Source organism: Hylobates moloch, unplaced genomic scaffold (assembly GCF_009828535.3).
Source record: "Hylobates moloch isolate HMO894 unplaced genomic scaffold, HMol_V3 SCAFFOLD_3, whole genome shotgun sequence".
Classification (NCBI taxonomy): Eukaryota; Metazoa; Chordata; class Mammalia; order Primates; family Hylobatidae; genus Hylobates; species Hylobates moloch.
This window is the reverse complement of record NW_026652278.1, coordinates 140,864,791-140,889,730: the sequence shown is the minus strand read 5'-3', so window position 1 is coordinate 140,889,730 and position 24,940 is coordinate 140,864,791. Positions and strand designations below refer to the sequence as shown.

The following is a 24,940-nucleotide window of genomic DNA, read 5'->3' as shown; positions in this document are numbered from 1 at the left end:
TTTCTGAATAATAGTCAAAGTATATTATGTGGATGTTCTGTGTCAGGCACTGCATATGTACATTATATGGACTCATTTGTTACAGTATATGAGGCAAGTACTTTGAAAACCCTGTTTTACAGGCAAGGAAATAAAAATATACGGAAACGAAGTTAACTCACATACAGGCATACTTCATTTGCGCTTTGCTTGATTACACTTTGCAGATACTGCGTTTTTTTATCAATTGAAGGTCTGTGGCAACCCTGCATTGAGAAAGTCCATTGATACGGTTTTTCCATCAGTGGGTGCTCATTTTGTGTCTCTGTGTCACATTTTGGTAATTTTCACGATATTTCAAACTTTTTATTATTATATCTGTTGTGGGGATCTGTGATCAGTGATCTCTGATGTTACTATTGTAATTGTTTTGAGGTGCCATTAACTGCATCCTTTTAATACAGCAAACTTAATAAATGTTGTGTGTGTTCTGACTGCTCCACTGACCAGCTGTTCTCTGTCTCTCTCCCTCTGCTTGGGCCTCTGTATTTACTGTGACACAACAATATTGAAATTAGTCAGTTAATAACCTTATAATGGCCTCTAAATGTTCAAGTGAAAGGAAGAGTTACAAGCCTGTTAAAATCAAGAGCTATAAATGATTAAGCTTAGTGAGGAAGGCATGTGGAAAGCTGAGATAGGCCAAAAGCTAGGTTTTTTGCACCAAATAGTCAAATTGTGAATGCAAAGGAAAAGTTCTTGAAGGAAATTAAAAATGTTACTGCAGTGAACACATAAATGTTAAGAAAGGAAAAGAGCCTTATTGCTGATATGTCGAAAGTTTGAGTGGTCTGGATAGAAGACCAAACTAGCCACAGCATTCTCTTAGGCCCCAAGTCCTATCTAGAGCAAGGTCCTAACTCTCTTCAATTCTATAAGGGCTAAGAGAGGTGATAAAGCTGAAGGAAAAAAATTGGAAGCTAGCAGATGTTGGTTCATGAGGTTTAAGGAAAGGAGACATCTTTATAACACAAAAATATAAGGTGAAGCAGCAAGTGCTCATGGAAAAACTGCAACCAAGTTATCCAGAAGATCTAGCTAAGATCACTGATGAAGGTGGCCACACTAAATCAGATTTTTAGTGTAGATGAAACAGCTTTCTAATAGAAGATGCTGTCTAGGATTTTCCTAGCTAGAGAGAAGTAGTCAATTCCTGGCTTCAAAGGACAGACTGATTCTTGTTAGGGGCTAATGCAGCTGGTGACTTCAAATTGAAGCCAGTGCTCATTTACCATTCTTAAAATTCTAGGGCCCTTAAGAATAATGGGAAATCTACTCTGCCTATGCTCTGTAAATGGAACAACAAAGCCTGGATGATAGCACATCTGTTTATAGCATGATTTACTGAATAAGCCTACTGTTGAGATCCACTGCTCAGAAAAAAAGATTGCCTTCAAAATATTACTGCTCACTGACAATGCTCCTCATCACCCAGAGCTCTAATGGAGATGTACAAGGAGAATCATGTTGTTTTCATGCCTGCTAACACAACATCCATTCTACAGCCCTTGGATCAAAGAGTCATTTGGCTTTCAAGTTCTGTCGTTTAAGAAATACATTTTATAAGGCTATAGCTGCTGTAGATAGTAATTTGAGTCTGGGAAAAGTGAATTGAAAACCTTCTGGAGATGATTCACCATCTATATGCCATTAAGAACACTCGTGATTCATGGGAGGAGATCAAAATATCAACAGTTACAGGAATTTGGACAAAGTTTATTTTAACACTGATGGATAACTTGAAGGGGGTTCAAGATTTTAGTGGAAAAACTCACTGTAGATGGAGTGAAAATAGTAAGAGAACTAGAATTAGAAGTGGAGCTTGAAGATATCACTGAATTGCTGCAATCTTAGGATAAAACTTGAATGGACGAGGTGTTGCTTATTTTGGATGAGCAAAGAAAATGGTTTCTTGAGATGGAATCTATTCCTGGTGAAGATGCTGTGAGCATTGTTGAAATGACAATAAAGGATTTAGAATATTGCATAAATTTGTTTGATAAAGCACTGGAAGTTTTAGAGGATAGACTCCAATTGTGAAAGAAATTCTACTGTGGGTAAAATACTACTAAACAGTATCACATGCTACAGAGAAATCTCTCGTGAAAGGAAGAGTCCATTGATGGGGCAAACTTTGTTGTTGTCTTAAGAAATTGCCACAGCCACCCCAACAACCACTTCAACAACCACTACCCAGATTAGTCTGCTGCCATCAACATTGAGGCTAGATCCTCCACCAGCAAAACAATTACAACTCACTGAAGGCTGAGATGATTGTTACCATCCTTTAGCAATAACATATTTTAAAATTAAGATATGTACATTTTAAAGACACAATGTTATTGTCTTTAAAAATTAATAGACTATAGTATAGTGTAAACACAACTTATGAGAAACCAAAAGGTTCGAGTGACTCATTTTATTGCAATATTTGCTTTATTGTGGTAGCCTGAAACCAAACCCACAGTATCTTAGAGGTATGCCTGTGTCTCATAAGTAGGGCTGGAATTTCAGGGAATTTGCTCTTAAATACTACATTCTACTAATTGGTCAAAACAGTTACTTGTGTTTCAACTCTTCCGGTATTATTTTTATTTCATTATTCATTCTTATATACTTGGAAATTTATGTTACCATTCTAGTTATCCATGTTACTTTTTGAGTCTGCAGTTGTTGCTGTTTTTGTTGTTTTTAGTCCGCAGTTTCTGTCTTAACATTTCTGTTCTGAGTCTTTAAATTTAAATAAAAATCCTGATTGCCCATTTTGCATCTGATGCTTAGTATGTAGTCATTAATATTTATATAGGCTACATGGATTTTATAATACCATCTGTTTATGGCTATGAACATAAAAGGTCTAATGGCTTTGAAGAATACTTAAGAGCAATATCCAAGAATTCGGGAGGTAAGTACTTTTGGAACTACTTGACAAAACTATAATAGAAGATGCAGAGACAAGATCACTTCTCTCTGCACAAGAGTAACGAAGACAAAAGACCATCCTGGGAATATGAGAAGGTTTTCTTTTTGTTCTTTTCGAGTATGCACGTGCCAGCTGAGAAAGCTGAAACAGATAGACTAGAAGGGTATAATTCCAGGGTATGACTGACATCCTCTGTGAGAATCTTTGGTCTTTTCTTTCACCAAAGGACAGGGGCCCCAAATTTAACTTCTGGTGAATTTTATAGACACAATGATATCATTAAGCAAATGAACATTAGAAATCAAGATATAATTTTTATATGCAAGAGGATATATTTGCTTTTGAATGAGTGTTTCAATAAAGAAATTTAGTCATACAATATAAAATGCATTTAAAAGGAATAGTCATTCTGTTTGGATTTAAGAATTTGTAAAGTACTCATATAGAATGACATTGTAAAACGGAATTAATGATAGTATTTTTTAAAAACAGTATAAATTTTAACCAGAGGCCTCAACAAATGCAATAAACCATCTTATTTTTGTGTCAGACATTCTTGGTTGTACCCTTCAAGTAATATCTCTGTTTTCCAGTGAAAACAAACAAAAAACTAAAGCCAAGAATATATAATAGAATCCTGCTTAGGGCTCTGCAATGAAGCAGGACAGAGATGCTGACTGAATCTCGGTTTCTTGAATATTTTTCTGCTTTTTATACAACTGGATTAAACAAATAGCTGATAGAGAAAAAGAAGTTATTTTAGGCAGAAGTTTCTGGCATTTTCCATCTTGTTAATTTTTTTATTCCATTAGACTACATCACCTACACTAAGGAAGTTTGCTGAGCATGATAACCATTTCAACTTTTGAATTTAAACTGAAATTTTATTACCCTGTTTTCTTCATAGCCTACATATATTTCACTGCAGAAATTCACATTAAAGAAGTCATTTTTGACCACTTTTCATTAGATCACTAAAATAAATACAATTCTGGGGAACATCAAAATAAAGCATCAGAGAATGTTAAAGATGAAAGGGACTTCAGAGGTTATTTAATGAAGGATCTTTCAACCTCAGCACTATGATAATTTGAAATGGATAATTCTTTGTTGGGAAGTAGTGGGGGCAGGAGGAGACAGTCCTGTGCATTGTAGAATGTTTAGTAGTATCCCTAGTATCTACTCACTAGATGCCAATAGCATATTTTTATTTATTTGTAGCTGTGACAATGAAAAAATTCTCCAGATGTTGCCAAATGCTTCCTGGGGGGCAAAATCACCCTCAGTTGAACCACTGATTCAGTGCGACCCCTTTATTGTAAAATGATGTTAATATCCTGTTTCCCGGATTAAGAGGCTTTCCCTTATTTACCCAGTTAGTAGCATAGGTAGGTCTAGTATGCCAGAGGTAAGAGAAAACAATGAATGGAGTTATGGATATAATTTATGGATATAAATAGAAATGACAGATACAAAATTTTTATTTAGTGAGCTTGTTTTTGCTTTTAAGGTCCTGTTATTTAGTTCTTTTTCTAGCGCCTTCAGATTGTGCTATAGAGCAGTGCCACTAAAAGTCACTAAACACCATGTTTAAATTCAGCTAATTATTTATTAATTCCTTTTGTAGCAAGACTTTCTCAATGAAGGAAGCAGTGTTGATTCCCAGTGTAAGCTTCTATCTTCCCACTGTCCTGAAATAAAGAGCTCACACAAGAAACTTGCTGATTCCTTGTTTGGTGGCATTGATATAGAGATGGTCATGGCCTATAAGTGGGCACCCTATCTAGGTTTACATCTATGCCTACTACCCTCCTTGGACATTTCTCACCCTGAGGCTCTTTTCTCTGCCTGCCATATTCACAAAACAAAATGTATTATTACCTTCACCAGGTTCATTACATGCAGATAATTCTATGTCCAATTCTCTTAAAATTTATATTTGCATCTTCACAAGAATGCCCCAGTAAGATAAATGTTTTGAGACAGATGTCTTTTGATGGCAACTCTAATTCTATCAGACATTAACAAATACTGTGTGTATGTGTATTAGAATCAGAGAGAGAGAGAGAGAGAGATGAGATGAGAATGAGAAATAGGTAGGCAGGCAAAAGGGATCATAGTACTTCCAGCAAGAGTGTTCAGGTAGAGAGAGGGATGTGTGCAGGCTCCAGTACAACAAAGAGTTTGGTGCCTTGCAGAATGGGAAGGAGTTTACTGAAGCTGAGGCTAGAGTTCAAGGGGGAAATGGGGCCTTGAAAGAGTAAACAGAAGGCAGATGGTACAGGACTTGTAAGCCAAATTAAGTAGTTTTGATTTCATCACAAAGACAATGGAAAGCCAGGGATGTAAACTGAACAGATTTCATAAAGACTATCTACCAGAAAGTTATTTCTACTATCCAAGGCTTTCTAGTCTTTTGCTACTTTGATCTTAAAAGTGACCTAGGAGAGCAGAACTAAATCATAATTATAAAGAAACTGAGGCAATACTGTTTTCTAAATGTGTGAATGTTTGTGGAATGATGCCAAACTAAACAGAGGGATCAGTCACAATTTCATACAAAGGGGTATTTGGTTGAGAATCTAATAGCCAGGAAATTATCTAGGCATATGACCAGATCTTCTAGGCAAGAGAGAAAAGAAATAGTCTTTAAATTCCACTTAGAAAGCTAATGACTACATTAACTGCTATTAGCATTTGAATAAATAACCTTAGCCCTAACTAGAGCATGCACATTTGGAAAACAGTCTCAGTTTTAGAGAAGACTGCTGCTGGTTCAATTTTTGTTCTGATGATGGAACAATCTGTTCCTGTTATGGTGCCCCGCTACTTCAGTGAAATAGAAAGATTGCAAGCTGTACAACTGGGAACCCAACAAAGTCAAGCTGTCCTGACTTTTCTAGTTTAGCCTTTGAATTGTCAACTTAGCCATAAACTGGGACATGTTTAACACAGGAGGAGGTCCATATTGCCACCCCAAAATGTGGAATGCTTATTACTTTTTCTAAATTTAATTAAACATATGATTGTTCTATGTAATATGAAGAAAGCGAGGCCAATGAATCAGAGGATGACTAAAATAGTACCATGGTGCTTTTTGATGTAAAATCATAGAGTTTACATAACTGAGTGGGATCTGGCAATGATAACTCCCATCATTATTCAACTTTTAAAGAGTTAAATCCTAAAGTTTGACTCCCTCCTACTGTAGTTCACATAGATAACAATCAATGAGAAAATTATTAACGTAAATTCTACTTAGTACTTTTCCCTGAAGCTGTTGGACAAGATTCTTTTCATATCATGAATGAATAAACAAGAACCTAGTATTTTATCCATGTTACCTCTTAGACTTTGAGAGGCAGGACATTTTAATTGTAAGTTAGAATAATATTTTTTTCAGGATTGTTTTTGGACATGTACAGGGTAAAAGTACTATTCAAATTACTTAAAAATAAATGTTAGGTATTTGACACAATGTTATGAGACGCTTAGTTAAACTCCAAGGATTTCTTTGGATTTTTACATTAAGTTATCAAATTCTTTTCAAATGAGGGTTTGGGGAAGATTATCTTGGCTATATTGGCTTTGGTAATAATTCCATTCATTTAGTGTACCTTATTTCCTGTTTTTAAAAATACTAGTTTTGATTCTGAGAAAATTAAGAAAGCCAGTGTGGTAAAGTCAGTTTTCTTTTTATGTAAAAATAAAAAGTCTTACTAATTTTACAAACTAGTTCTGCATTCTAAGTGTGGGGTTACATTAAAAATTTTTCAAAACCTGCATTTTTTTTTTCTTTTATTTGGAGAGGTGCTTGTTAGGTCACAATTGGAACTCTCAGCAGTATTGCAGTTCTTTCTACACTATTCTTGAAAATAGAGGAAATTTCTGCACTTGATACAGAACAGAGGTATTGTAAGTATAAAAGTTGCAGGGTAAAAATATCATCATACTGTATTGAAGAACTGTGTTAAAATAAGAGTGGAGTAATGGGCCATGGAAGAGACATGTCTTCCAAGATTGACAAATGACTAGGAAGAGAACACTGAGGATAAGAAAGACTTTAGTGGACAATGAGTGTTTAGAATTAGCTGCCTTTTCTGAGGACAGAGGAATAATGGTTGTAGATGAAAGGGATTTGTTTTACTTTCATGCTTATTCACTCTCACTTGAGTGGATGGTCTCTATGTCCTACCAGCTGTTTGCTTTTAAGAAGAAAATATCTATTATCTTTTGGCTTCATCACCATGATGAACACTAATTATGAATAGTTTAGGCAGACTGATAGTAGTTAAAGAATCCAGTAAATAGTCTTCCCCAAACTGAGATATTTGGGCAGTCTTCTTTTGATTTATCTTATTGTAGTGAACTAGTACTATTGCTTCTCAAGTTTTATCATTATTTAACATTTCTCCATACAGTCATGTCTTATTGCTTTTTGTCATTCTCATTCTTCTTTCTTCTCCTTAGGTAGTATACTTTCCTACAATAAATATTTTAACAATTTTTTCTTTCTTTCTTGGTTCTCTCCCTATTAAACTTCCCTCAGTTTCTAACATGTAGTATGTGCAAAGAGTGCTTAACTAGCTACCTCTGTACTTTAGACATGATCTTTACTCTCTCTAGCACCTTCTTGACACATATGGAATATAAGGGGATGGACTAAAGCAGTGTATCTCAGTGAAGATTGTCATAAATTGGCTTCCATGGAAACAAACTGAGAGGGAGAGTTGAATGCAGAAGTTTTACTGGTGTGTGTTCATAAGAGATACTTTTATAATGAAGTTGAGAAGGCAGGATTGGGCAGAGGGAGAAGCTAACCTGCAATAGGTTACCAATTGAGGCCCTCAGTCAATCATACAAGGAGCTATAGGAATAGGAAGGCCCTGTGGAATTGTCCCAAGTTGAAGCAAAGGAGTCAGCCATTGTTTCCTGTATCAGCAGACATCACCCATGGGTACCACCTGGGAGGGGGAATAATAACCTTGGGCAAGGCAGGTCTCTGCAGCAATGCCTGATGAAAGACACAGCTAAGATCCAGAAATAAGCAATATTCCCAGAAACTGGGAATGGGCGGCCTTGAAGAGAGGACCTGGGTAAAGCACCAGTTCTACTGCTGGTACTTTCGGCAGGGGAATTCTTTGTTATATAGAAATAATTCAGGCATTGCAGGCATGTGGCATCCCTGGCCCACCCACTAGGACCATCAAATACTCTCGAAAATTTGAAAGTAATCCTTAGGAACCTATTAGAAAATCACTGGAAATAACTGGGCACAAAGATTGCTCATGTCTACCACGGCTCTAACGTTGTTTCTGGATGTGTGAGTGTATTCTGTATTAGAGTACTAGCTGATTAAAGTTAGAAAAAAAATCTGGCAAGTGAATGAATCTATTGTGAATCAAATAATGCTGTGCTGGACTTACTTGACTATAAATAGTTATGTGGAATTACGGGGTATAAGGGCATGAAGATTTTAAAAAGCATTGCTTTATATTGCCCTGCAGAGCAATTGGACCAATTTATACTCTCATTAGCAATCTAGCAATCATGTCCTTTTACTTTTTTCTCCCTATTAACTTGAATCTCTGTAAATTTCATTGATACTGTGGATGGGGTCCAGGAAGGGAGGTAAGAAAACGCAGCTTGTGTAATATGCTGCTATGCCTAGTTTTACTCAGGTTTCACTAATGCTTCCAAGGACCACTTTGACAACACAGGAAAGAGCCAGGCAAAAGAGAGCAGTAGAATTGATAGGCACTTATTTACAACCAATATTTAAGAAAAACCAGAGCACTTAAAAGAGGTAAGCACAATTAGCTGGGCATGGTGGTGCCCTCCTGTAGTCCCAGCTTCTTGGGAGGCTGAGGCAGGAGAATCGCTTGAATCCGGGAGGCGGAGGTTGCAATGAGCCAAGATCACACTGCCACTGCACTCTGGCCTGGTGACAGAGTGAGACTTCGTCTCAAAAAAATTGAAATATAAATAAAAAAATAAAAAAATTTAAAAAAAGTAAGCACTTATAGGGAAGAAAATGGAAATGTTTTAAATTTTGACCGTAGAATTCAAATTCCCTTGAAGTCAACCTTTGTTTCCAGCTTAATAGATTTAGATTAGTTCAACTCTATCCTTTTAATATCTATTAACAGTTCAAAAAGAAGTATCTGCTGTTAGCTTAGTCTTGCTCCCAAGAGGCCAGCTGGTGCTGGGTTTGGCAGCTTCTCTGGAGAAAGACTCAATGAGTGTGGAGACTAAAATAACAAACTTGTTTTGAGACTGAATGCTTTCAGAACATGACTAGAAACTTTAAAAATTAATTCCAGAAGTAGCCAACTACCATCTACGAATAGAAGAACCTGTCTTCCACATTTACACAGAATCCTTGATGTGGTTAATTTCAGAATCCTTTATTTTCCCTTGTTTATTTTTTTCTGTAACTATGATTCACCCTCTAAATAATTAATCTGTCATCGTATTTTAGTGTGTTGGTAGGCACCATGACATTTTTCTACACATTGCTAGAAAATGAGTCAGCCAATCAACAGTGTGTGTTGGATACTAGTATTATATCACCCATTTTAGTTTAAAAACAAATTGACCAGCAGACACTTACAATTTTACTTTGGAAGGGCTAAAATTATAAGGGTTAGGGCAAGTATTAGCTATACCCCTTGATTTTAGATTTCAGAAGCAATGAATCAATTATCTTAAATGTGAAAAAAAAAATACTAGGAAGACTGGTCTATTTTAGTGTAGCTGCAAAAAGAGAAAAACAGTATTCCTCTGTAAAAACAGATTGGTTTTCTTTAATTAATGTTTATGAGCCTATTAAAAAGATGAATATTTTAATATAAATTCTTTGGTTGTAAGAAGTTTAATTATTACAAAGACAAAACTTGTTTATTAAAGAAAAATCAGGAAATATTGAAACAAAAGGAAGAAAATAATATTTATGATTCAACTATTCATAGACAACCATGTTAACCTTGGTTAATATTTTTCCAAACTATTTTCTTTTCTTTCTTTGGTTACACCTTTCTAGACTTAAAAATATGTATTTGATTACATAAATTGTATTATGCTATAAATAATTATCCCCTAGCCTGTTTTAGTCAAGTAACACTACGCCAAGAACAGCTTTCTAAATATTAATCTACTTTACTTTCCTAAACAAATGAATAACATATCATAGTATGGAAATACAATAATTTGATCAGCAAACTGAGGGACACTTATGTTGTTTGAAAGATGTCATCATTTTAACTACTTTTTCCGTAAATGCCTTTCTACACAACTTATTGAATGCTTGTTAGATTAGTTCCTTAGAAACATCCCTAGCAGTAAAATTACTACTTTGAAGGCACATATATTTTGATATTGATGTAGATTGCTAGATTCCTTTCCAGAGAACTTGTACCTATGTATTCTCTCATTGGCAATGAAATGAGTCCCAACTTTCCCAGCACTGGGCATTAATAATCATAATAATTTTTGACAGATAGGTGAAAAGTATCAGACTGTTGTTTTAATTGTTATCTTTTGCTCATCAATGAGATCATCTTTTATTTACTAGCCATTTTCACTTATTTTATGAATTGTCTGTATGTCTTCTGATTTTTTAAAAACAATGTTCATCTTTTTAAATCGATAATTTGTACCTTATTAAAGATATGCTGCAAATGTTTTGCTCAATAATTTTTATATCTTTTGACTTTGTTTATGGTGTATTTTTTTGAACAGAAGTTATAATTTTACATGTCAAAACTTTTAATATTTTCCTGTATGATTTTTGGCTTTTTAGCCATGCTTTGAAAGAACAGCCTCAAGATAAAAATATTGTAATTTTTAAAATACGCTATTGGATTTTTATACATAAAATTTTATTTTGGGGACAGGTATGGTGGTTCATGCATATAATGCCAGCACTTTGGGAATCCCAGGTAGGAGGATTGCTTGAACCCAGGAGTTTGAGAGCAGCCTGGTCAACAAAGAGAGACTTATCTCTACAAAAATTTAAAAAATTAGCCAGATGTGATAGTGCGTGCCTGTAGTCATAGATACCCAGGAGGATGAAGCGGAAGGATTGCTTGAACCCAGCAGTTCAAAGTTGCAGTGAGCATGATCATGCCACTGCACTTGAGCCTGGGCAACAGAGCAAGACTGTCTCTAACAATGACAACAATCATGATAAAAGTTACTTCCTCTGTAGTTTATTTTTTGTGTGTTATGGTGTGTGGTAGGATTTCTTCTTTCCCAAATGGTGGGTTATTGTCCCACTTATATTTATTTTATAATTCAATATTTCCTGTTTATTTCAAATTATCTTTTAATATTCTGAATTTTTTATTCTCTCGCATTAATATGTATGTTTGAAACAGAATAAAGGAATATTTGATAGTTTAGTCTCTCATGAGAATGATTCTAATGCTTCATTACATCTAGGACCCCTTATGGACAGAACCCACTCTATGACCATTGCTGCCAGCTCTTGATCTTGCTTTTGATTTTATTACACCTCCATTTGATGCCTATAACCTGAGAAAACTCCTTAATTTATCTGACCTTTGATTTATGCAGTAGTAGAATAAGAATCCTAATAGATAATGATAGAACCAGCTCAATTAGATTGTTTTGTCTAGCATATTAGCTACTACTATTATTAGAATCTTGAGTTTTCCAATGGATTCATTTCCCACCCAGCAGTCAGAAAAGTTCGACAGTGGTCACTTTCTGGACTGTCTTCAGAACTCATGGTCAGCAATAAATGTGGAGCTCTTGCTCACTCTATCTCTGCTCTTTTTCGTCTCACAAAGACCCATAACCTACTTCATGAGAGAGTTAATAATTAATGGCATGAACTTTCTTGCATATGTTTCATGCTCTTGATATACATTATGATCTTTACTTCACAACTAAAAACCAAAACCAAAACAACCAAAAAATAAAAATAAAACAAACAACAATAAGAACAAACACCAGAGGCTCTGGGTGATTATATAGCTAGCCCAAATTTACACATCCAGGAAGGATCGCAATCAGGATTCCAATTCAGGCTTTTGATTTTATGCAATTCTTCAAATAGTCAAACTTTTCAAGATTTTATCCTGGACACTTGGCCTTTTGTCCTAGGATTTTAAAAATCTCCACTTAAATATTTTAAAAATGCAGTTTCAATTCTTTCACATTCTAAACTTGGGAGCAAAGGTGCAAGTTAGGTAAGTATACCTTGACATCTTGTCCATCTTTGCAATAACTTATTTCCTTTATCTTGTGTTCCTTATGTGATTTTCTATACTTTCTATTAATCTCTGAAAACCTGGAAAGATATCAGCATCTCTTAACCACTTTCTCCTTCTTGAAAACGTTTGTGGCAGTCAAGCCTTTCTTCACTTGTGGAAATCAAAATAAAACTACTTACAGAACAGAATGCTTGAAACTTCTCTGACTTTATTTCAACCTTGATGACATTCTTGCTGTAGGGAATTCAACTAAAAGAAATTGTCAGATGTAAGGGCTATAGTCATTGCTGAAAAGGTGAAAATGTGGAGGCTTCCGTAGTCGGACTAACTGAGGTTTCCAGCCAGCTTTTCACTTTCAGAAACCTTTAAAGACATTTAAGTCCTGCTTTTCTTCAGTTTTCTTATCCACTGCCTTATTCTTTAGGTATCAGGTGTTTATAGTTTTCATACTAAATTGTAGTGTCAAAAAAATCACCAGATGAACACATGCGTGTTCAGAAGACCCAAAGTCCTGAAATCGTTTTTTAGAGTGTGCCCAGAGTGATATAGTGAAACATTACAAGTCAGTGTTGTTGGTGAATTATGACCAAGGTCATGGAAAACACATTGCTTTTTCTAGTGGTTGCATGATTATCATGCCTCTGATGATAAATCTGCACCCACTGAAAATGCAGTTAACTTACCTTGGTGATTTTGATTTATTAGCCTTGCAATGGACAAGATTGCCCATTTGTTAGTGCTTGTTTTATATTTGAATAGCTTGGAAGCATATAAATTTGAGGCATAGCTCAGAGTTGGTTTAGTTATTTCATAGTTCATAGAAGGCATCTGATCAGAGAACTTTGGTTTCTGATATTTCTATTGTGACACTATACTTTTTAGTATAGTGAGGATACCCGATTTACATTTTGGAGCATCTCTCTTCATGATCAAAGTTGACGTTTCAGAGAACTGTCAGAACTGTAATAGAAACAGGAAAATTGCCAGTGAACAATCAACTTCATTTGGGGAGTAAAAGTTAGATGGTTTAAATAGAAGACATTGAAGGACTAGTGACCAACAAAATGTATTTTATTTAGTTTCTCTTTGAGCTTTTGTTCAAAATAGACATGACCCTGAGGGCTTTTATTAAAAATGGTACTTAATATTAATTATTCAGAGGTATCTGCCAGCATTGGACTGGAATGGAATAAGAAGATTCTTGAATGAAAGTATGTGACTAGAATGAGAGCTCAATGAACGTGTATGGACTTTGAGTGCCAAAATGTAGAATAAATTATAGGGTTAAATTGACCATTGAAAATGTTACTTGTTAGCCCTAGTTCTTTCGTCTTCCTTATTACAACATGAAGCATAGCACATTAATAGGATCTTTGTAATATTAGTCCTTGTGTCAGGGTTTCTCAGTCTTTACAATATTGTTATTTTGGGTTGGATAATTCTTTGTTGTCAGGGGTTGTCCCGTGCATTGTAAGGGGTTTAGCATCATGGTTTAGCATCATCCGTGGCCTTTACCAATTATATGCCAGTAACGCTATCCCGATTGTGACAACCACAAATGTCTTTAGACATTGTCAAATGTCCCCAGGTGGGTAAAATCATCCCTGATTGAGGATCACTGCCTTATAGTGGTGGTGCAAGAGAGAATAGTGACCAAGAAGAGTCAATTTTGAAGATATCACAATATGTGTATTAAGATCAGATGCCACTCACAGTATTTAGTGTGTTTACTACCAAGCCCAGTTAAGCTGAACTCTTATAAATTTAAACCAGTCAGAGATGGCTGCAAAGTAATTTCAGTTTTCTAGGTCTAATACTGCACAATATTTATTAGTTTTGCATTCAATATTGTATTTGATGTAATCTAATACTTGGTTTTATAAGCACTGCAGTTTTAATCATCCATGGACAACTGTGGTTTTATACTGTTATGTAATGTTAAATATTTTAAGAAATGATGAAAAATAAGGAATGCTTATCCTTCACTCAACTTTTATTGGTTCTTCTAAATCTTACATGTTAAAAGTAGAGTCTTTCTCCTATGAGGCATTTTATTATTTTCTGTTGTCAGATTTGGTGTTCTTCACGAAGGAGCTTAGTCTGTACCTATACTGTTTGGAATAGAGAGCTCCCCTTGACATAGGCAGGATGATAATAATAGCCAATTATCTAATACATCACAAATAAATATTCTGATTCTAGAATTCTTTTGATGCCCAAAGAAGACAGGCATATGTGAGAAGAAGCAATCAGAAGATTGGCAGGATTTAGGAATCTATTTGAAATATTCATTACCTATTTTGAATTGGTCTTAAAAATTTAAAGGAATGTAAAGGTGGATAATTAAAGATTAAAAAAAGGAAGAATACAAGGTTTCTATGCTATGAAGCAACTGAGATTATTATGATTTTGGGGCAGTGAATTTGTTTCTAGAAGTTTTGTTGGAACTAAGGCAAAAAGGTAAGTAAGTACTATCAATTGGCTTAAGTAGTATTAATTATCTGTTTCTTATAAAAAGCTTTACACACTTTCTGCAAGGCACATTTTTTTTTCTCATGGAATTTGTTCAAAGAAATATGTTTTCTTAGGATTTGATAAAATTATGTTTATAAATATTTTGCTTAGATGATAAGATACATGGTTGACAGTGTTTTTTGTTTTACAAGCCGTGAATATATTTTCAATGAACTCTCCTGTGCCTTCTAGGAAGAAAAACAAATGACTTTGGAATGAAAAACTTTAAGGTAGAAGTTACTAATATACCACACTGTCTGTATATAACAATTCAGGCCCCTTGGTCAGTGTCTGATTTTAAGCAGCATTGCATCCTCATGTGCCTTCAGTTATAAACTATACCCCCATGTAGCTTCATGAGTTGGTTTGCTTATTTGGGCTACTTAAAATTTTCCTTTTAAAGGCTAAATGATTTCGCCAAATTAAATACATTTAATGTTAATACTGAGCTGTTATGACTATTGTCAACAGAGACCAACACTTATTTGAGAAGCCTCTTACAAAGAGAAAATAAAATCATGCATTTTCAAAGAGTAGGATACTCGACTATTGCTTTATTTTTGTAAATCAACACCATTACTAAATCACTTTTACATATAGATTTTTAGGGTGCTCTTGAACACAGACTTATTTAATCTCTTTAAGACTGAATTGGAAGATTGAATGTGGCATGAGAAAAATCCTAGCTTTTTTTTTTTTTTTTCTTTTTTTTTTTTTTTATTATACTTTAGGGTTTTAGGGTACATGTGCACAATGTGCAGGTTTGTTACATATGTATCCATGTGCCATGTTGATTTCCTGCACCCATTAACTCGTCATTTAGCATTAGGTGTATCTCCTAATGCTGTCCCTCCCCCCTCCCCCCACCCCACAACAGTCCCCGGAGTGTGATGTTCCCCTTCCTGTGTCCATGAGTTCTCATTGTTCAATTCCCACCTATGAGTGAGAACATGCGGTGTTTGGTTTTTTGTCCTTGCGATAGTTTACTGAGAATGATGTTTTCCAGTTTCATCCATGTCCCTACAAAGGACACGAACTCATCATTTTTTATGGCTGCATAGTATTCCATGGTGTATATGTGCCACATTTTCTTAATCCAGTCTATCGTTGTTGGACATTTGGGTTGGTTCCAACTCTTTGCTATTGTGAATAGTGCTGCAATAAACATACGTGTGCATGTGTCTTTATAGCAGCATGATTTATAGTCCTTTGGGTATATACCCAGTAATGGGATGGCTGGGTCAAATGGTATTTCTAGTTCGAGATCCCTGAGGAATCGCCACACTGACTTCCACAATGGTTGAACTAGTTTACAGTCCCACCAACAGTGTAAAAGTGTTCCTATTTCTCCACATCCTCTCCAGCACCTATTGTTTCCTGATTTTTTAATGATGGCCATTCTAACTGGTGTGAGATGGTATCTCACTGTGGTTTTGATTTGCATTTCTCTGATGGCCAGTGATGATGAGCATTTCTTCATGTGTTTTTTGGCTGCATAAATGTCTTCTTTTGAGAAGTGTCTGTTCATGTCCTCTGCCCACTTTTTGATGGGGTTGTTTGTTTTTTTCTTGTAAATTTGTTTGAGTTCATTGTAGATTCTGGATATTAGCCCTTTGTCAGATGAGTAGGTTGCAAAAATTTTCTCCCATTCTGTAGGTTGCCTGTTCACTCTGATGATAGTTTCTTTTGCTGTGCAGAAGCTCTTTAGTTTAATGAGATCCCATTTGTCAATTTTTGCTTTTGTTGCCATTGCTTTTGGTGTTTTAGACATGAAGTCCTTGCCCACGCCTATGTCCTGAATGGTATTGCCTAGGTTTTCTTGTAGGATTTTAATGGTTTTAGGTCTAACATATAAGTCTTTAATCCATCTTGAATTAATTTTTGTATAAGGTGTAAGGAAGGGATCCAGTTTCAGCTTTCTACATATGGCTAGCCAGTTTTCCCAGCACCATTTATTAAATAGGGAATCCTTTCCCCATTTCTTGTTTTTGTCAGGTTTGTCAAAGATCAGATAGTTGTAGCTATGCGGCGTCATTTCTGAGGGCTCTGTTCTGTTCCATTGATCTATGTCTCTGTTGTGGTACCAGTACCATGCTGTTTTGGTTACTGTAGCCTTGTAGTATAGTTTAAAGTCAGGTAGTGTGATGCCTCCAGCTTTGTTCTTTTGGCTTAGGATTGACTTGGCGATGCGGGCTCTTTTTTGGTTCCATATGAACTTTAAAGTAGTTTTTTCCAATTCTGTGAAGAAAGTCATTGGTAGCTTGATGGGGATGGCATTGAATCTATAAATTACCTTGGGCAGTATGGCCATTTTCACGATATTGATTCTTCCAACCCATGAGAAAAATCCTAGCTTTTAACTGTATATGATTCATATTCCAGAGTGATCATACACAGAATCGTCAGCATTATACATTTTTTACTCTTGATGGTCTCTGCCCATTGGGTCAAATGCTAATAATCCAAGAGACAGGTCAAAGAAATTATTCAGAGACATTAATCTTAACTATTAATTAATCTTAACTGTCCCTAAGTGAGATGGAACAGAGGTGAATAGTGGTTTTAGAATAGTTATTCTGGATACCTGATTGATATTTGTCATTTGTTATGAAAAAAATCTGTTATGGAGTTCTAAAAACATACTAAATATTATCAGTCTATTTTTTTGGAATGATTAAGTATAAAGATATCACCTTGAGCATCTTGAAGTAATTACCCTGTATACTTAAGATAATTAACTTGATAAAGACTGGGTTGTTCTTTCAGAACGGACTGTGAAAATAATTCTGGTGGTAAGAGATCATTTTCTAGAGCTGATTCCAATATAGCATGACGAATTATATGTTTTCAAGGGGAGGAAGTTACAGGCTTGTAACATGATTTTTAATATGGAACTATCAACATGAATTATCATTTAGAGTGAAATCATTTGACCAGTATTTGATGGACATTTGTACTTCAATATTTCCTCTTGGAAGGTCTTGCAATTTTAAAACATAATTCTCTGTATTTTAGAAGTTTAGGTAGTGTGCAAAAGGTTTTATTGCAATGAATATTAAAGAACTCAGGACCTAGGCTCCATCTGATTTTCTGTATCTTAACCATATCCAGAGAGTCTGCTGTTTACTTTTAGAAATGTAAAGGAATTCATAATATTCATTTCAACTGCTTTCTACCATTCAGATACTTTCTTCATGAAGCCCTGGACTGCAGCATGCTCATAATGAATTGCAGTTGTTCAATTATTGAGAGGTTTGTAATGAAGCTTTGGAGTTCTAAATGGGTCAGAGCAGGTTTTGCACTTTATCAGCTTGTGAGAAAATCCAAGTGGCACTCTGTACTAAGGACTCTGGAATAATAATTTTGGCACCTGTTGGTCTCTGTTTTTCTAAAGAGAGGAGGATATTATTGAGGACTAGCCAATAAATGAATTCTTTAAAGGTATTCCTTATCTGGAGATGAATCAGTTTGTTCTAGCTCAATATAAAGATGCTTAGATTCAAACAAGATTCTAGTAACTTAAATAACTAAAGTGGAGTAGGGGAAGACATATAGGTATCTAATTACTTCTCAGATAGCTTTTATCCAGTCTCCTTATTTTAGGTTTCTGTCTGCCTACCCATTTTTAATTCCCAGTTTTAGAGAAATTGGTATTGCCAGTTGCTGAGCATTTGGGGGTATCTGTTGTGTAACTAGTTAATTCTTGGCTTTTCCTAGCACCCACTTAAGATTGAGCTTTCTTGGGTGTAGCACTTCAATTACTACTTGTCCACCTGCTTCTCAGCTTCAAAAATTTCATTGCCATTGTCTCCTGTCCTGTTCTTCCCATTCTTGTGGGTTCATGTCTTTTAAAAAAAGTTGCATTAGATACATTTGTTCAATATTTTATATTACCCTAGAACACCCTATTCAAGATGTACCTTTGAGTGGGAAACTGACAGCCTCTTTCAGACGATAGATCTGAAGCTAATAGTACAGCAGGATCTGGTGTAGAAAATTTACTTAGCTGAGAAGGATTTATTTTTTGAGTGGAAAGAAAAAAATAATAAAAATTTTCTTGTTTGGGGGATACCAGGACTAAGAATGCTTTTCTTGTGTAGTAACCCTTAATCCAGCCCCATCATGTGAATTTTGAATATTAAGACAAAATGTAATATTTTAATGCAATGAAAAAGTTCACCGAGGGTTAAATATAGCCTGACATTTCTGCAAAAAGATGCTCATTAACTCTGAGATATTAATGTAGCTGACTGATAACCAGGATTAAGTTGTTGATTTTTAAAACTATTATAACAGAGTAAAATGCTAGAGGCTTTTATCATGACCAGAGAGGTCTGCATTGTCACATGGGTGTAGGGGAGGGCAAAATATACAATTAGCCAGAGCAGAGGATCAGTTTCAATTTATGTCAGTGAAACTGAAGGCTGAGAGTAAGTAGTTCCTTCTCTTTGTGTTTTATACCTCGTATAAGGGCAGAAAAAAATACACTGTCAATCAAAGCAAAAAGGTAGCCCTAATCACGTCAAACCTAATTTATTAACAATAATGATATGATAGCATTGTAATTATGAATGTTATTCCAAAATTTTAGATAATAGCTAAATTTTAAGAGAATACTCTGTAAATACTGTTTGAGGAATAGTGGATTTTACTGTCCTCAAAGGATAGTGTGTGTGTATGTGTGTGTGTGTGTGTGAGAGAGAGAGAGAGATCTAGAAGGTAGAATGGATAAAATGACAGGAAGAAATTTAGCATGAGGTTTCTTTTCCAGTATATTGTTACTGGCATCTTCATAGTATACAGAGCTGTATCATTTATTTCTGGTGCTCATTCCTATCCTCCAATTAAAAGTTAAAAAGCATGTAACTAATCTAAAAAGTGTCACTTACCCAACAAAGGATTTGCCCTTTGTCATAGTGATATTTGGTGTTTAAGGATGACTCTTAGGAATTTGGCTCCAAATTAAAAGAAGCATTTGTATTTCTCAGTTCACCCAAAGGAGTAATAAACCATACTTTGACTTCTGAAGTCTGTTTCAAAGTCAGATGCCTTCCTTTGAGAGTACTTTGCTGCTCACTTATAAAACTGGAAAAGGACATTTCAGTCAATGCTTTATTCTCCTAGTTAGGAATGGAGGCTGAGTATGTGGCCACCAACATGGATAATTTAAAGAACTCTTAGAAGGCCCTTCTATCAAAACATATCTCCCTGAATGAAGCCTGTATATTTCTCTTTACTTATTTGAACTGTTTGAAATTCTGCCTGTTACAGAGTCACTCACATTACAGTGTCCTCTTTTAAAAGAAAAATATCCCAGGGAGGGTTAAGTAGTCTATTAATCAATTATTCACAGTCCAGTGTGGCTTAGTTTAATTAAATTGCTTTTCTGTAGTTATAGACATTTTGATGGAGCCCAGGAAGAGAGAAAACAGAAGTAATTTAGTCCTCGGGATTTTTCAGTATAAGGCAAGCCTGAGCTGAGAGCACTGAAGTGGGCTCACTATTGTCATCCAAAAGGCAGAATGAGGACCCTGGATACCTGGGAGTGGGGCAGAGGAGACAGGAGCTAAGAGAGGAAAAGAGAAAGAGAAGCAGGGAAATGCCGAAGATAAACTTTGACATATTGTGGATCAGTCCATTCGCTATCATAAAAGCTTTTACGTTAATATTGTTGAGTACTGTGCTGAAATGGTTTTGTATTTCTTTTTTGAATTTGTTTTTTGTTTTAATATATATCTTGATATTTTGGGAAAAAGAATGTAGACAAGCTGTATTAGAATGATGCCATAAACAGACAGTGCTATATATATGTTATTCATTAAACATGGTTATGGATTAATTATTATCCAAAGCAAGGAGAAAAGCTCAGAATTACTCAGTTAAATAATTTGGAAACTCTGTTGATGGAAAGAAATAACTAGATTTCTATCAAAGATGAATTTTTTACATGTGCTTTTGGTACATGGCAGGGATAATGCAATGTAGTTGTGTCCTTGGTAGACTTGAAAGATATTTCAGTTCAAGCAGGTGCCTTTTTTTAAGGCTTGCTCTAAATTGTAAAGAATTTAAAATATAATACACTTATTTCAGAAATTTTTAGGCTTGTTCTTCTTATAGAACAGTATCTATGAGTAGAAAAGCAAGCTAAGAAATCTAACCAATCTTGGTTAATCACACCAATTGGAAACTGACAGCTATAGCAGGGTTCAGGCACCACCTACTACTTCGAGTGTTTAATTTGCAGATATGTTACATAGGAGGAATGAAATATCATTCACACAAACTTGGCAAAGTTTGGCGGGTTATATAAATTCAAATATAATAGCTAGGGTGATCACATGATTTATCACCCAATCCAAATCCAGGCGGTTTTGAGAGTGAAAGGTGATGTTCAAAATAATTAAAATTATATGTTTTTGGCTGGGCATGGTGGCTCACGCCTGTAATCCTAGCAATTTGGGAGGCTGAGGTTGGCAGATCACGAGCTTAGGGGTTCGAGACCAGCCTGACCAACATGGTGAAACCCCGTCTCTACTAAAAAAATACAAAACTTAGCCGGGCGTGGTGGCATGTGCCTTTACTCCCAGCTGCTCAGGAGGCTGAGGCAGGAGAATCGCTTGAACCTGGGAGGCAGAGGTTGCAGTGAGCCGAGATTGCACCACTGTACTCCAGCCTGGGTGACAGAGCGAGACTCTGTCTCAAAGAAAAAAAAATTATATGTTTTTGAAATAACATGTATCCATCTATTAATAGGTTTATTATCTTGGTATAAGCACTTGCTCTGTCATCCAGGCTGGAGTGTAATGGCGCAATCATGGCTTACCACAACCTCTGCATCCTGGGCCCAAACAATCCTCCTGCCTCAGCCTCCCAAGTAGCTGGGACTACAGGCATGTGCCACTGTGCCCCATGACGGGTTTCATCATTTTGCCCAGGCTGGTCTCGAACTCCTGGACTCAAGTGATCCACCCACCTTGGTCTCCCAAAGCGCTAGGATTACCGATGTGAGCCACCATGCCCAGCCCGTACTCTAACATTGTAATACCTGTGGGGAGGAAAAAGCAGCTGATCTATGACTGAGGGAGGAGTTGGAGATACAGTTATATATCTGTATATCTACAGAGAGAGAGAGAGAGAGAGGAAAGAAACATGGAAACGTCTTTCCGTGTTCCTGGCCCGCGGCCGTCGGGTGTGAACTGCGCCGACCGCTCTGAGGGTTCGTGGCCCACCGCTCCTTCGCGGTCCCTGCCGCCACCGTCCACACTCAGCGTTGTAGAGAAGATGGTGGGTCGGAACAGCGCCATCGCCGCCGGTGTATGCGGGGCCCTTTTCATTGGGTACTGCATCTACTTCGACCGCAAAAGATGAAGTGACCCCAACTTCAAGAACAGGCTTCGAGAACGAAGAAAGAAACAGAAGCTTGCCAAGGAGAGAGCTGGGCTTTCCAAGTTACCTGACCTTAAAGATGCTGAAGCTGTTCAGAAGTTCTTCCTTGAAGAAATACAGCTTGGTGAAGAGTTACTAGCTCAAGGTGAATATGAGAAGGGCGTAGACCATCTGACAAATGCAATTGCTGTGTGTGGACAGCCACAGCAGTTACTGCAGGTCTTACAGCAAACTCTTCCACCACCAGTGTTCCAGATGCTTCTGACTAAGCTCCCAACAATTAGAGAATTGTAAGTGCTCAGAGCTTGGCTGAAGATGATGTGGAATGAGAAACAAATGTCAACATAATAAAATCTCAGTTAAAAATATTTTAAAAATTCTTGGTAGTTGAGCAGCTCTGGAGGAATAAGCGCAAATATGCTTGTTATGAACTACGCTGAAAATCTACCAAAGTTAATGTTTACTTTGTGTAGATCCATTTGTCTACTTTATTTATTTTTCCCAGTGAAAATTGTATTTTGATAGAGAACTTTTCATTCTATAAATACACTATGAGTTACTAAAATGTCATGGATTTTGTTTATTCCTGAAACATAGTTAAACTGTACATATGACATGGCTTATGTTAAAAATACCCAGTGCTCAGTTTTGAAAGATAGGCAAAAAAAAAAAAAAAAGTATAGGAGAAACTGAAGAATATACACTTTTTTAGGGGGCACATTTTGCTGTAAATCTGGAAATTTGATAGACTTGATTGTGTTTGTGAAAACTGAGCATTAACGGTTTTGATTGATCATTTCTTTCCATTTAATCTCTGAGACGTAAATATGTGAGGTGTGCTGCTGTGCTGGGTTAACAGCTTCCTTCCCTTTCTGTGTACCAGTCTTGAAATATTCTGTTTAAATCAGTAGGCTTAATGTGTTCTGGGTATTTATCTCCTTGTATTTTAAATATATGTAGTTGCAAATAGCACCAGGAATTAGATCTCTGTAAACCCCTAATCTAGCCTTGTGAGCTTCGCCAGTTAATGTGTGCTCACTTTCACTCCATTTGTTACATGAGAGAATGCGTCTGCTGATCACTGAAGTGTCCCTTTTAGCTTCTGATTCATTGGGTTCTGCTGGGCATCTTTAAATCCATCTTAACCTGAGGAATGTATGTGGGCAACCAGGCCCTGCATTTTTTTATATTCTGAATTTTGCATGCTTGCCTGACTTAGTATTTCTGAATTGATACTTTTTTTAATGGTATAAATATCTTGATTTTCACTGAAATTATATGGTTCTGTCACTACTCTGTAAATTAATCCGAAACTTTTGAGGTAACTGGGATGATCTGCTTGTAAAAATGTTTGTTGCCTTTTGCTTTTATCTTCAATGTACCTCCTTAATCCTACTTCAACTCGATTAATTTATCTTGTTAAATGATGAGAGTAAGTTGCAACCTTGTGACTGAAGACTTGAAAAGAGTGGAGCAGGTGAGACCTCTTATTCTCAAACAGTGACATATTCTCCGTAGTCACGGTTTCAGAACTGAGTAAGGATCCTTGGTACTTGGTGGCATCTGTTGAACTGAGGAGCATTTGTCATTGTAAAGATTGCCTTTGTTCTGTCTAAAAGTCTGTGGAGAAATCCCAAAGACTTTTCCTATGTACTAGGCATTTTATTTTGAATGACTTACAAACTCTTCTTAATCATTATTAATCTTGTTGTTTTTTGTAGTGTAGTGGAAGGAGAAACAGTTCTAGTTTCTGCCTCTGATTAGCCGCACAGCCTTGAACAAATCATATTTGTTCAAGTTAGACTAGGCGACTCACATTTGAGGACTTTTCTCGGGTGTCTTGAGGGTTTGTGATCCTGAACCCTTAGACAGTGCTTTTTTGTTACACAGGATGCTTTTTTGGGGGGATGACCAGTACAAACATGCCAGTTAGTTTTACTAGTGGGATCCCAAATCCAAAGCAGTGTAGTGGTGATTGGTCAGTGACTAACCAGGCAGCTAAGAAGTCTTAGGCAGCAGCACAGACATGTATAGAGGGGCAGTTAGAGGGAGAACGGGTGGGAAAGGGAGCAAGGGGCAGACAGCTCAGCAAGGAAAGAATGGGCTCAGAAAAAGGAGGGCTGGCTGGAGGAGTGAGGAGCAGCTTAAGTTTGGGGAGGGTAGAAACGCCATTTCCTTGGGAACTGGAGTGCAGTATGAGGTGGGTGTCACTTGGCTCTGAACATACTGATACTGGCTTTGCTGTAATGCTTGAAAAGGCAGTGGTATCTTCATTTTACAGTTCATTAACCCAAGTACATTTTCTTATTTAAATGCCAACCTTGGTGCTTTAAAACGAGGTACCACTTTTTAAAGCTAGCTGTGTCGAGTTAAAGAAAAAAATCAGCACTTTTTTTCTCCCAGAAATGTAATTGCCAAACACTATCCTTTCCCATCTTAAGTTTTACAAGGTGATATAATCAGCTCGTTGTAGTGATGCTGGCCAAATGGTGCTCAGCAGGTGAGAACGAAAAAAACCCAGATTTCAGTGAACTAATACACAGCTTGAGCGTTTCCATGTGCTAATGTTACACACTTACCAAAAAAAAACTTTGGAAATGGCAAATAGTGTATTAGTGCGACAGTTGACATGCTTCTTTGGGCAAAGATACATTGTTTTGTTCCACAGTTTGTACTTAAAAGCGAAAGAACATTTAAAACATAGACTTACTGGCCATAGCAATGCTGGCCTGTTAACTGATAACTAGAACTTAGGTTCACATTTATGTAAAGTATGTAAAACCTAGTAGAGCGTGCGTAGTAGGCACTTAGTAAGTGTTTGGTTCCTTTTGCCCCTCGG

General features: G+C 36.3%; 1 protein-coding gene and 1 pseudogene across 3 annotated transcripts in view; both read left to right on the top strand.

Moving 5' to 3' along the window:
* Positions 1 to 14,419: 14,419 nt before the first annotated feature.
* The window catches only part of IQCM (IQ motif containing M), a 483,244-nt gene continuing 472,723 nt past the window's right edge, over positions 14,420 to 24,940 (top strand). For 2 of the 3 annotated variants that reach the window (XM_032754512.1, XM_032754511.1), the window contains exons 1-2: positions 14,420 to 14,661; positions 14,908 to 14,945. The gene's annotated coding sequence lies outside the window, so the exon portion shown is untranslated. Of the gene's footprint in view, positions 14,662 to 14,867; positions 14,946 to 24,940 lie in introns of all 3 variants that reach the window. The other variant, XM_058436810.1, reaches the window with a different exon arrangement.
* Positions 21,899 to 22,831, top strand: LOC116464875 (mitochondrial import receptor subunit TOM20 homolog; annotated as a pseudogene).